Here is a 14863-nt window from a genome sequence, read left to right on the forward strand (position 1 = left end):
ATCATTTATGGGATTTTGGTAATACATAAAGTATGAAAGTCCTGGGAATCTCTACCCTCAAAAATGTCTATGTTTGCTTTGAGATGATATGTTGACATAGTACTGAACTGATAACTTTTTAAAATTGTTGTTTATATTTCTCAAGAACAGAGGCCAGAATTCTCTAATTATTTTCTCTGCTGAGAATATCATACACATCACATCATATTGTTGGTTGCCCATGGGGTAGTCTTTAGCTAGTCCCTCCGTGCCTCACTCTGCTGCACAGTTTTAGTTCACTTTCCAAGCAAATAACTTAGAAAGTCATTGTCTTTTTAAACTTCCAGAGACTGGAAACACATCCACTGTAATGCAATTATATGAAGTAAAACTATATTGGATTTAACTTCTGTGCCTTACTGAATACTCAGAGTTAAGCTGCCTGTGAATTCTACCAAATTAAAATGAAAAGTGCCCAAACTATCTGCTCAGACTGAGTTTAAGGAGGAATATAATTGCATATGACATTTGAAACAGAACGCAGTCCCTTTTTTTATTTCTCAGAGTGTATTTAAAGCTGGCCATTCAATAGCTGTACAGCATGGATAGAACAATCATCCACTGTGCCTATTGTATTTCGAGTCAGCATCAATCAACTGCCAAAATACCCAAAAACAGCAACTGATTGAATGCAGCAAATTTATGAATGACAATTTTCCACCTGACTTCCAAATTTCACTAGTCCACCAAAAACTGGCTGAAATATGTACATGTACAGCTTGCAGACAGCATTATAGGCCATGTTTACATTCCAGGCCAAATATAAAGACGTTGCATTTGAAAAATAAATTTAAAAAAAAAATTTGAATTTGAAAAAAAAATAAAATTCTGACTGAATTTCTTAAAACATTGGTTTGTAACATGAAGATAATTCAGTGAATACAATCTGAGAAGGCGGATAGAGGACATGGTTCCTCCTAACCATGTTATTTTACACTAAGAACAATAAATACATTTTCAGGGGAGGTAAAAGCCTTTGTCAGCTTGACAAAGGCTTCTCACAAAGCTTCAACAGGGACAATTGAATGTCAATTGTCTTAAGTCCAGGCGCTTCCATCATTTTATCTAAATGATAAGTCTAGTGCACAAAGGAATTAGGTGTTTTTCAAAGCAATCTGCTTATCGTGTATTTTTTTTTTTTTTGCCTTGCCTTGCCAGGTGAATTTAATTTACAAAATTGTAGTTACATAGTTAGTCAGGTTGAAAAAGACACAAGTCTATCTAGTTCAACCAATAGAAGGGGAAAAAATATTACAATCCAATATACACAATCCTATATTCACAGTTGATCCAGAGGAAGGAAAAAAAAAGTCCAATAAAGCATGATCCAATTTGCTCCAGCGGGGGGGGGGGGGGGATTTCCTTCCTGATCCAGCAAGAGGCAACCGAATATTCCCTAGATCAACTTTACCTATAAATGTTAGTATCCAGCTATATTATGTGTCAAAGAAAGAATCCAGGCCTTTTTTAAAACAATCTACTGAGCTGGCTAGAACCACCTCTCAAGGAAGTCTTTTCCACATTTTCACAGCTCTTACTGTGAAGAAGCCTTTCTGTATTTGGAGATTAAATCTCTTTTCCAACAGACATAAAGAGTGCTCCCTTGTCCTCTATGATGTGGTGAATGTGAAACTGCTAATTCTACAACAAAATCAAGCAAAAAAAAAAAAAATGGCATGTTCATCCCTAATCAAGACAAACTTAGGTACAAGCACTCTTTGCCCTTAAAAATAGTTAGCTGTTTGCTGGTAAACTCAACTTTTGCTGTGTGCATAAAATATGTGAGGGTTTTCTGAGGGTCTATATGCATAAATATTGAGCAGAGTATTCTTATAGAAGAGAGGATTATCATGGATTCAGGAATGTTACAGTAGGTCTTGTCTAACTATACTGAACAAAATTATAAACGCAACACTTGTTTTTGCCCCCATTTTTCAAGAGCTGAACTCAAAAATCGAAGAAAACCGGGATTCATCTGTGAAGAGAACACCTCTCCAAAGTGCCAGACTCCATCGAATGTGAGCATTTGTCCACTCAAGTCAGTTACAACAACGAACTGCAGTCAGGTCGAGACCCCGATGAGGTTGATGAGCATGTAGATGAGCTTCCCTGAGACGGTTTCTGAAAGTTGTTGCAGAAATTCTTTGGTTATGCAAATTGATTGTTGCAGCAGCTGAACGGGTGGCTGGTCTCAGATGATCTTGGAGGTGAAGATGCTGGATGTGGAGGACCTGGGCTGGTGTGGATACACGTTGTCTGTGGTTGTGAGGCCGGTTGGATGTACGGCCAAATTCTCTGAAACGCCTTTGGAGATGGCTTATGGTAGAAAAATGAACGGGCAACAGGTCTGGTGGACATTCCTGCAGTCAGCATGCCAATTGCACACTTCCACAAAACTTGCGACATCTGTGGCATTGTGCTGTGTGATAAAACTGCACATTTTAGAGTGGCCTTTTATTGTGTCCAGCTTAAGGCACACCTGTGCAATAATCATGCTGTCTAATCAGCATCTTGACATACCTTTGAGGTAGATGGATTATCTCAGCAAAGGAAAAGTGCTCACTAACACAGATTTATACAGATTTGTGAACAATATCTGAAAGAAATAGGCCTTTTGTGTACATAGAAAAAGTCTTAGATCTTTGAGTTCAACTCATGAAAAATGGGGGCAAAAACAAAAGTGTTGCATTTATAATTTTGTTCTGTGTAAGATGATCAGCTCCTATGAGAAGGTAGGCTGAAATCTGGATGTTGCAAATACTGGTACTTTCATATATCTTGATTTTATAAAGGCATTTCTCTGTTCTTCATAATAGCTTAGTACAGAGGAAAATGTAAATGGATAACGAAATGGCTAAAGGACAAAGAGTGCTTATCACTAAGACATAATCCAAGCAGATCAAAGTTTGCAGTTGTGTTCTACAATGATCTTTATTGGACCTGATCCTTTTTATCTTATCAATTATTTTTTGGATGGAATATAGAATAAAGGGGTCATTTTTTTACACAAAATTATGTAGATTTATTAAAACTTAGTTGTATAGAATTATATTTCAGAAATAGCTTGACAAATTGGCAAGAAGGGCAATTAAATGGCAGATGAAAATAAATGTTGATAATTGTAATATTCTGTATCTAGGTCATCTTCAAGCATAACTCGAGTCAAAAATATAATACAATAAAAATGAATAGCCCACTAAGAAAAAAAATGACAAAACCATTTTTTGCTGAAATATTCACCTTTAGTCCATAGGTTTCCCCAGCAGTATTTTTTTTCTTTGTTGCTAGATGTCTTCCGCCCAGTGACCAACATCATTCAACCTACTTTGTTTGATTCCACTTTGTCCTGAACTCACGCTACCTTGTCACAGGACAGTGAAAGAAGAAGTAGCACAGTGATGAGGTCATCTCTCTGTCTTGATTTCTCTTCCTATCACCATGCTTCTTGTCAGTACATGAACAGATTGGTTCCTTGTACTGCTTCTTCTTTTCTCACTCCAGCCGTGCTCTTTTCTCACTCCAGTCCTAAATGGACTGCAAAAAGCTGAGGATTCTTATTTAACCCTCTGCATGCTGGTATACACCCTTACATCTATCTAACAGACTTTTGCATAAAAACAGGGATTCTTGGTTTGCATATATTGCAAAGCATGTTAAAGCTAGTCAACTGCAAAATTCTCTGGCCAGCCCCTACTTTGAAAAATGGCAAATGCTTACTTCAATATAGTATACTTAAGTGGAAATACAAATCTGATATGCAGCAAATAGGCACAGATAAAGTGATAAAAAAGTAGATATACTCCAAATTGGTATGTATATCCCTCGCGCCTATGGATGTGCTAATATGAGGATATTAAAGTGTGAAGATGTCATACGCACTGACGAAGCGCGCGTAAGGTGGAACGGGAGCCTAGGTGGAGCGCACTCACCGCTCTCCACTCACAGGTACCATTTTTGGCTGACATTTCTCCGATTTTTATGTACCGTGAACCTGCATACTTTATAAAATATTATTTAACGGTGCTGCACCATCTGGAGCCTTTTTTTACTTCCTACCCTGAATGAACCTTGAGGTTCCAGGCCATCCAGGAGAGGGATTCCGGATCGCCACGGGACTACAAAGCCCAGCGGTGACCTCCCTGGCCCAGGCGGCCATAAGGCTTATTAGGTCTTAATACCGTACGGTATCTAAGACCCACTACTTCTGGTGAATGCACCCCCCTATTATTCCTCACGGTGACACTACAAGTACCAGTATTGGACTATTGGAGGATTCAGCACAGAGCACTTGCACTTTCTTTTATTGGCACTCAAGATTTATCTGTATTCTCACCCAAGTCACATATGAACTTTTTACTTGGACTTAATTTTGCACTAATTTGCACTAAAGGCACATATATATCCTTTTACCGATATTTATTGTGATTTTATATATATTTATCATCACCTCTTTATCATAGCATTTATTTTACTGTGTTATATATATCATTGGATTTTATAATCTCTGTAATTTATACTTCAACTTTCAGCACTTTACACAAATGCCTACCATCTTTTAAATCCAGGATATCTATTATTGATCATTCCTGGATTCACTCCAGCAAGCGCTATAGTAAACCTCAAATTACTTTTGGGGTTCTACCTTACAGGTAAAGTGATACTAAACCAACAACAGTAAAATCAGTCTGTATATGCAGTAAAGCATGCTTGTTATGCTCACTGTGGAACCTATGGGGTTAATTCTCTGCATTTGTGTAAAAAGGCTGTTTAAACACTTCTGGACTGGAAGGATTTGCCCCCTTAATGACCAGGCCATTTTTTGCGTTTCGGCACTGCGTTACTTTAACGGACAATTGCACTATCTAAATAAAATTGATGTACTTTTTTTCCCCACAAATAGAGCTTTCTTTTGGGGTATTTGATCACCTGACTGTGCGATTTTTATTTTTTTGCGCTATATCAAAAAAAATATAGAGGGACAATTCTGAAAAAAAAAACGATGATTTTTACATTCTGCTATATAACATTCCCAAAAAAAAGGAACACAAGTCTCTGTGTTCATCTATTAAGTCCATCCCCCACACAGAAAGCACTTCCTAGGAGCACACTTAACCCTTAGATTGTCCCTGGTGTTAACCCCATTCCCTTCCAGTGTTGTTAGTACAGTAAAAGTGCATAGTTTTAGCACTGATTACTGTAGTAATGTCACTGGTCCCCTCAAAAATGTCAAAAGTGTCAGTTTCTGAGTCTGATCTGTCAGTTGCAATGTGGTAGACCCGCTAAAAAACGCTGATCGCCGCCATTACTGGTAAAAAAAATATGAAATAAAAATTACATAAATCTATCCCCTAGTTTGTAGATGCAATATCTTTTGTGCAAACCAACCAATATACACTTATTGGGATTTTGTTTTACCAAAAATATGTGGCAAAATACATATTGGCCTAATTTGATGAAAAATATATATATATATATATATATATATATATATGTGTGTTTTTATAGCAGAAAGGGAAAAATATTGTATTTTTTGGGGGGGTTTTTCCGAATTGTCGCTATTTTTTTGTTTATAAATAAAAACCGAAGAGGTGATCAAATACCACCAAAAGAAAGCTCTATCTGTGAGAATAAAAGGACATCAATTTTAATTGGGTACAGCGTGCAATTGACAGTTAAAGTAACGCAGTGCTGTATAAATGGCCTGGTCATTAAGGGGGTAAAACCTTCCGGTCCTTAAGTGGTTAAAGTGACAATCAGCACTCTCATTAGCATCTGTGTCTAACATTTTCAAACAAGAAGTGAAGAACGCGCTAAATACTTAGAAAAAACAGCTCCAAGCTTGCCGAAAGCTTCGCAAATGATTATTGAATGATTCATAGAAGCCTTCTGTTTAAACTGCACTCAAACAAACTAAAGCCCATGTAAAGCAGGCTTTATGAGCACACTAGGTTTCTGGCAGATTAGCGGGTATTTTTCTTTGCTTGCAGCATTTTTAATAAGACAATGCATTGAATATTTATATGATTTCATTCAAAAAAAATCTTAATGATCTGCAGGCTCCAAAGCATTTTTCCTCTTAAAAGATTATACATAGGTGCTTGTGAGTGGGGATAGATCTAAACCCCAAATACCAAAGGAGAAGGAAGGTGGAAGCTTTCAGTGACATTTGGCTTATTTGGCTCTACACAAGTGTTGTCTGACTTCATATACAGTACGTAGGGGGTCAGATTATTTAGTAAGTGGCTCTGTGTGTAATTTGATGGCAATGGATACACAGCAATCCTTCGGAATATATTATGCGTATAAAGTTATTGTGAAATAGTAAGCGTTGCTTTACCTTTTCTTTATGTTTTTTTTGTGGTTGTATATTTTATTATTGCTGGATGCTGATGTCTGAGGAGTTCTGAGATATTTCCTACTTTAATGCATTAAAAAAATGTGTTTTTTTTTCCTGAAATACACTTCAACACACAATAATACAACTTTTTTCCTAACATATCTGTTATGTTTCCCTAAATTCAGAGAATTTTTATTGAAATGTAACTAGGCCCTCACAAAGGACATTGGCATGCCAAAATGTGTCTCTCTTCTTTTTTTATACATATCAATTGCTGTATAATTTTCTTTGGTACAATATTTGTTTTGCAATTTTAGTATTTGTGTCTACATGACATGTTTTCTATGTTTTTAATGTGATTTAATTAATGCATAATCTTTTACGATATTGGTATCCTCTTTGCCCTCAAAGTCCCTATTTTTAGGGGGCATTATATTTTGTGTTCTTTAGCTACATTGCATTACTTTGGTGATCATATTGCTTTCTAAAACATCTAACACACAAAAGTGTTGCACATATACACTATAGTGCAAGTTATAACTAGTGTAAAAAAAATTAGTGTATCATAATAAAAAGAACTTAGACTCCGTCCTACGCGTTTCGCTACAAATAGCATCTTTCAGGGCATGGCAGATTTTATATGCAGCAAAACACGTAGGTGGAGTCTAAGTTTATGACGTCATCATGCTCTGTGAACCTGGAAGTGGACCGCCCCTTCATTGGGACCAGCTGTTATACACATATATGCTGTTTTTATTGGTTTTTATAAGTATGTTACTTGGTTTAAATAAATGAAAAGCACTTTTTTATCAGTTTTACACTATACGATTCCTCTGGTTCTGCTTTTAATTACAATACACTATAACTGGAGGGTGATCTGTGAGTCCTGACCTGAAGTGGAGATTGTGGGCAGCTCCGTGGTGGAAGCCTGGCCAAATAACAAGCTTGTTTTCACTGCTCTGTTATAGGAAGTCAAAGTGTTCTGATAAGCAGGAGCCATTTAGCGTTTGGTGGAGGTACACATTAGTGTATGAATATATGGACACTTGCTTAACCACTTTACCACCGGAGGATTTTGCTGTCTTCCGTCCAGGCCACTTTTTGCGATTCGGCCCTGTGCGACTTCAACTGACAATTGCGCGGTCGTGCGACGCCGTACCCAAACGAAATTTACGTCCTTTTTTTCCCACAAACAGAGCTTTCTTTTGGTGGTATTTGATCACCTGTGCGATTTTTACTTTTTGCGCTATAAACAAAAAAAGAGCGTTTATTTTGAAAAAATAACAATATTTTTAACATTTTTTTATATGAAATTCCCCCCAAAAAAGAAGTAAAAACCAATTTTTTTAAAAATTTTTGGCCAATTTGTTTTCTGCTACCTATGTTTGGTAAAAAAAATCGCAATAAGAGTATTTTGATTGGTTTGCGCAAAAGTTATTGCGTTTACTAACAAAGGGAAAGATTTCTGTCATTTTTGGTGTTTTTTTTTTTAACGCGTAATGGCGGCGATCTGCGATTTTTTTTGCGGGACTGCGACATTGCGGCGGACAGATCGGACCCTTGACTGACATTTTTGACACTTTTGGGGGTACCAGTGACATTACTGCAGTAATCAGTGCTATATATATGCACTGTTACTGTAAAAATGACACTGGCAGGGAAGGGGTTAATTTTATTGGAGAGGGAGGGGTTAATGTATGCCTGGTGCTTACTGACGTGTAGGGGGGGAGGTGACTGAGTGAGTCATGGACAGATCGGATGTCCAGCTATGCTGAACAGTCCGATCTGTCACTCCCTGTCACTATGGAGATCCGCCCGCTGTGTTTACACACAGCGGGCGGATCTCCAGACTCGAACCCCGACGATCGGGTAAGAGCAGCGGCGATCGCCGCTGCTCCTCCCCTGGCCCGACTCCCGCTGTGAATGAAAACAGCGGGAGCGAGCCTCCGGCGGCGCGCAAGCGCCGCCCAGAAGGGGGAGTGTCTGACGACGTAGTACTACGTCGTCAGACGATAACGAGCCACTCTGCCGCAGTAATATTACTGTGAGCAGAGGTAAAGTGGTTAAGATTTCACACCGTACACATTTGGCACTTTACTTTTTTACTTTCATTGCACTTTATTTATTTATATCATGAAATTCACTAGTTTTCTATGTTATTTATAATTTTCACTAAATTGTGGATATGCAGCACATTTGTATATTAGTTATCGTGACCAATTTATATTGGTTAGTGTGCTTGCTGTTATATTTTTGTATATTAGATTTTCACTTATAGCACAGTTGCAAGGTTTTTTCTGCTTTTTAAAACATGTCTTGCATTTTTATGAGTTTGTTGTTGCCAATTTTTAGGGAAATCTAGTGATGGAGGAGTTAATAGCTAAGCTTGAATAAAGAGCTTTTACTACATTCTGTTTTTTTAGACAGAATACTGATTCAGCTGATGAAACTGTCTTTCATCTCTGGTGAAGCACAATGAATCTTCCATTAGGCTGCAGTCTAGTGGAATAAAATAGGGTGCCGTGCCTTACACTTGCCGCAGTTGCAGTACCCCAGGCCAACTTGTTAACACTCCACGCAATTTATCATAAAGAACACGCTCTCATCTATACAACTGTCACTCTGTGTTAGGCCTGTTCACCTCTCAGGACATGATGCCTAGCAGTTGATGACATGCAAAGTGCAAGGCTCTTAGCGTTTATATAAAAATATTTGGTTTTGAAATTGGTGTGCTTGCTTGTAAAGGAAAGCAGTAAAACCAAAATGGAGAAGTGGTTACATTTAATTTTGTGAGGCATATTAAAAATACCCAAGAGCATATTTATAATAAAGAAAAACTGACAGATCCAAGAGCACAACAGGCTAGGAAAGTGTATCTAGAAATGTCACTGCTTTTGTTCCTAATTTTACCCTTTTGATGTAGCCTGTCTACTACGTTTTGTGTTGATGAGATATTAACATACAGGTAGATATTTCAATGCTTACATTTTTCTTGATAGAGCTTTGCTTTATGCATATCATGTGGGTTAAAGATGTGCAAATATACTGTTAATACTATGCATAACAATATACTTAATAATCATGGCACATCTCTATTTTTATCTAGTAAAGTTATTGACCTCTGGAAGATTTACTCCTCTTCATGGCCAGGCCACTTTTCGTGATACGGCACTGCGTTACTTTAACCACTTTACCACTAAGTACTGTAATAGTACTGCGGCAAAATAGCTCTTGTAGGTCTGACGACGTAGACCTACGTCACCAGACTCCTCCCCTTTGCATTTGCGCGCTATTCTTTTTTAATATACATGTCTTTTGGTTCATAGCTGCAGCAGCTTTGGAAATACAAGGGTATGCTCCCCCAAATTTTGTGCCTGTTTATTATGTATTCGGTCTGACCAGATTATCGAGGTTGAGCAGCCCTCCCCACCCCCCACACACACCTGTACTCAATCAGTGTCCACCATCAAGTGGATATAGGAAGAGTCCCCTGTAGTGCATTTGCACATTTTTCCCAGCAAGGAGTATCATCTCCATGGGTTAGAAAGGCTGGATTCATCTCTTTTTCATGGATAGTGTAGGACCCACTGATAATGGGGTACTTTGACGCAGTAGTGGGCTTGAGCACGATATGGCCATATGGTGGGACCAAACCCCCATTTTTATTTATGGACTCTCTTCAGATTTGGTAGTAATTTCCTTTGCATTTGCGCGCTATTCTTTTTTAATATACATGTCTTTTGGTTCATAGCTGCAGCAGCTTTGGAAATACAAGGGTATGCTCCCCCAAATTTTTTGCCTGTTTATTATGTATTCGGTCTGACCAGACTATCGAGGTTGAGCAGCCCTCCCCACCCCCCACACACACCTGTACTCAATCAGTGTCCACCATCAAGTGGATATAGGAGGAGTCCCCTGTAGTGCATTTGCACATTTTTCCCAGCAAGGAGTATTATCTCTATGGGTTAGAAAGGCTGGATTCATCTCTTTTTCATGGATAGTGTAGGACCCACTGATAATGGGGTACTTTGACGCAGTAGTGGGCTTGAGCACGATATGGCCATATGGTGGGACCAAACCCCCATTTTTATTTATGGACTCTCTTCAGATTTGGTAGTAATTTCCTTTGCATTTGCGCGCTATTCTTTTTTAATATACATGTCTTTTGGTTCATAGCTGCAGCAGCTTTGGAAATACAAGGGTATGCTCCCCCAAATTTTTTGCCTGTTTACATCTCTATTTTTATCTAGTAAAGTTATTGACCTCTGGAAGATTTACTCCCCTTCATGGCCAGGCCACTTTTCGTGATACGGCACTGCATTACTTTAACCACTTTACCACTAAGTATTGTAATAGTACTGCGGCAAAGTGGCTCTTGTAGGTCTGACGACGTAGACCTACGTCGCCAGACTCCTCCCCTGTAGGCGGCGCTCGCGCGCCGCCGGAGGCGTGCTCCCACTGTTTTCATTCACAGCGGGAGTCGGGCCAGGTGCTCTGCCCTGATCGTCGGGGATCTAGTGTGGAGATCCGCCTGCCTGTGTAAACACAAGCGGGCTGATCTCCTCAGTGACAGGGAGTGACAGATCGGAGTGTTCAGCATAGCTGGACATCCGATCTGTCCCTGTCTCACACAGTCACCTCCCCCCCCCACACGTCAGTAAGCACCAGGCATACATTAACCCCTTCCTCTCCAATAAAATTAACCCCTTCCCTGCTAGTGTCATTTTTACAGTAACAGTGCATATTTATAGCACTGATTACTGCAGTAATGTCACTGGTACCCCCAAAAGTGTCAAAAATGTCAGTCAAGGGTCCAATCTGTCCGCTGCAATGTCGAACGTCCCGCAAAAAAAAAATCGCAGATCGCCGCCATTACTCGTTAAAAAAAAAAACACCAAAAATGACATAAATCTTTCCCTTTGTTAGTAAACGCAATAACTTTTGCGCAAACCAATCAAAATACGCTTATTGCGATTTTTTTTACCAAACATGGGTAGCAGAAAACAAATTGGCCAAAAATTTAAAAAAAAATTGTTTTTTACATCTTTTTTGGGGGGAATTTCATATAAAAAATTTGAAAAATATTGTTATTTTCTCAAAATAAACACTCTTTTTTTGTTTATAGCGCAAAAAGTAAAAATCACACAGGTGATCAAATACCACCAAAAGAAAGCTCTGTTTGTGAGAAAAAAAGGACGTCAATTTCGTTTGGGTACGGCATCGCACGACCGTGCAATTGTCAGTTAAAGTCGCATAGCGCCGAATCGCAAAAAGTGGCCCAGACGTAAGACAGCAAAATGCTCTAGTGGTAAAGTGGTTAAAACACTTTTGAGGCTATACACTTTCACTTCACACTCCATACTATAGCAGTTGCTTATTTCCACATTAATAATCAAATTTTTTATAATCTTTATTTATAATTAACCCTAACCCACTTGGCACGAGGGATATACTCCTAGTATATTCATCCCACACTGCGTTACTTTAGCTGACGATTGCACGGTCATGCAACGCTGTACCCAATTGAAATTTGTGTAAATATTTCCCACAAGTAGAGTTTTCTTTTGGTGGTATTTGATTACCACTGGGTTTTTTTTATTATTTGTGTTATAAAATACCAACAATTTTGAAAAAAAAAATATATATATATTTTACTTTCTGCTATAAAACATATCCAATAAAAAAAATTGTAAATCAAGAAATCTAATTTCTTCATAAATGTAGGCCAATATGTACTCTGCGACATATTTTGGTAAAAAAAAAAAAAATCATAATTAGTGTATATTGGCTGGAAAGGGGTCAAACATTGAGGGTGACCAAAGTAAATGTGTGCCTAACCAGTGTTTATGTGTACTATGTGTACTGCTTTCGCTAAGGGATGTGATGGATTTTATACCCTGCTTTGCATCCCTACTGTCAGGATGGAGCTCTATTTACATATGCAGGGCTCCATCTAGCCTCTCTCCTCCACTCAGGCCAATATGTATTTTGCTACATATTTTTGGTTAAAAAAATCCCAGTCAGTGTATATTGATTGGTTTGCGCAAAAGTTATAGTGTCTACAAACTGTGGTATATACACTAGAATTTTTTTTATTGCGATGGACAATTTGGCACTAACTGACACTTTTGACACTTTGTTGGAATCAGTGACACAAATACAGTGATCAGTGCTAAGAATATGCACTGTCACTCTACTAAAGACACTGGCTGGGAAGGGGTTAAACATCTAGGGTGAGCAAAGGGTTAAATGTGTGCCTAACCAGTGTTTATGTGTACTATGTGTACTGCTTTCACTAAGGGATGTGATGGATTTTATTCCCTGCTTTCCATCAGGAGGGAGCTCTGCATTGTGTACACATGCAGAGCTCCATCCAGCCTCTCTCCTTGATTTGGGCCAATATGTATTCTGCTACATATTTTTGGTTAAAAAAAATGAAAATCAGTGAATAATGATTAGTTTGTGCAAAAGTTATATAATCTACAAACTATGGTATATATACTGGAATTTTTTAGTATTGCGATGGACAATTTAGCACTAACTGACACTTTTGACACTTTGTGGGAACCAATGACTCTAATACAGTGATCAATGCTAAAAATATGCACTGTACTAATGACACTGGCTGGGGTTAACCATCTAGGGTGATCAAAGGTTTAAGTGTGTGCCTAACCAGTGTTTATGTGTACTATGTGTACTGCTTTCACTAAGGAATGTGATGGATTTTATTCCCTGCTTTGCAGGGAAAGACAATTCATTACATGCCTACTGTCAGCATGGAGCTCTGCATTGTTTACATATGCAGAGCTCCATCCAGCCTCTCTCTTCGATGATCAGCCAATGGATGTCCTCCGGCCCCCGCTGATCAGCTTCTGCTGTGACTAATCATATATATATTTATATATATATACTTGATTCTGCACAGAATGATAGGTAGGTAATAACACTGTTGATCACATTATAATCATACCACCTTATGAGGGGTACACTAAAGTGATGACAAAATGTCACAGAATTATGGTACATATATAATCATTTCTTAAAACCTCAACTGGTGTGCCAGCCTTACAAAAAAAACATTTGCACTCAAACATATGTTTTCCAATGCTTGTTATATATACATTACTAATATATTGTTACTTTTTTTGCGTCCTGATTGCAAAACAATTTTTTGTCTCAAAGTATAATTGATCTTTATGGGTAAACAAGTTATAATATACATATCAAGTATTGCTTCTGTTTATCTGTGGGTGTACGTGTCAGTAAATTTCAGTGTATATCAGTTTCAATTTTAGTGTGTTTTGTAAAATAATGTTTCCCCTCCAAAATATTTGTGAAGATAATCAGTTACAAATGTAAATGCACTTGACCTATGGCCTCTTGCATTTACAGTATATGGTCACTGAATGTCCTGGAGATACCTCATATCTTTAAAATTTACAGATAGGGGTACATTCTATTCTAGGACCAGAAGGTCAGGAATGGTAATTTTGAGCAAAGAGCTTCCAGAACAAGAAGTGATGCTCTGACCTTAGCTCTCCTCACAGTAACGTCCCTTGTAACTTTTGAATAAAATAAACTAATAAATAAAAAAAAGGAAAGGATTGATCTGGAACTTAAAAAAACTACGTAGCACAGTGTAGGGAGCCTGAAAAAAGTCATATTCAGTGTTTTTAAATCTCTTAGGCTCCTCTCGTACACTTTTAACCACTTTACCACCGGAGGATTTTGCTGTCTTCCGTCCAGGCCACTTTTTGCGATTCGGCGCTGTGCAACTTTAACTGACAATTGCGCGGTCGTGCGACGCTGTACCCAAACGAAATTTACGTCCTTTTTTTCCCACAAACAGAGCTTTCTTTTGGTGGTATTTGATCACCTGTGCGATTTTTACTTTTTGCGCTATAAACAAAAAAAGAGCGTTTATTTTGAAAAAATAACAATATTTTTAACATTTTTTTATATGAAATTCCCCCCAAAAAATATGTAAAAATCAATTTTTTTTTAAATTTTTGGCCAATTTGTTTTCTGCTACCTATGTTTGGTAAAAAAAATCGCAATAAGCGTATTTTTATTGGTTTGCGCAAAAGTTATTGCGTTTACAAACTAAGGGAAAGATTTCTGCCATTTTTGGTGTTTTTTTTTTTAACGCGTAATGGCGGTGATCTGCGATTTTTTTTGCTGGACTGCGACATTGCGGAGGACAGATCGGACCCTTGACTGACATTTTTGACACTTTTGGGGGTACCAGTGACATTACTGCAGTAATAAGTGCTATATATATGCACTGTTACTGTAAAAATGACACTGGCAGGGAAGGGGTTAATTTTATTGGAGAGGGAGGGGTTAATGTATGCCTAGTGCTTACTGATGTGTTGGGGGGGAGGTGACTGTGTGACAGAAGGACAGATCGGATGTCCAGCTATGCTGAACAGTCCGATCTGTCACTCCCTGTCACTATGGAGATCCGCCCGCTCTGTTTACACACAG

The sequence above is a fragment of the Pelophylax lessonae genome (genome assembly GCF_965119305.1).
Source record: "Pelophylax lessonae genome assembly, chromosome: 6".
Classification (NCBI taxonomy): Eukaryota; Metazoa; Chordata; class Amphibia; order Anura; family Ranidae; genus Pelophylax; species Pelophylax lessonae.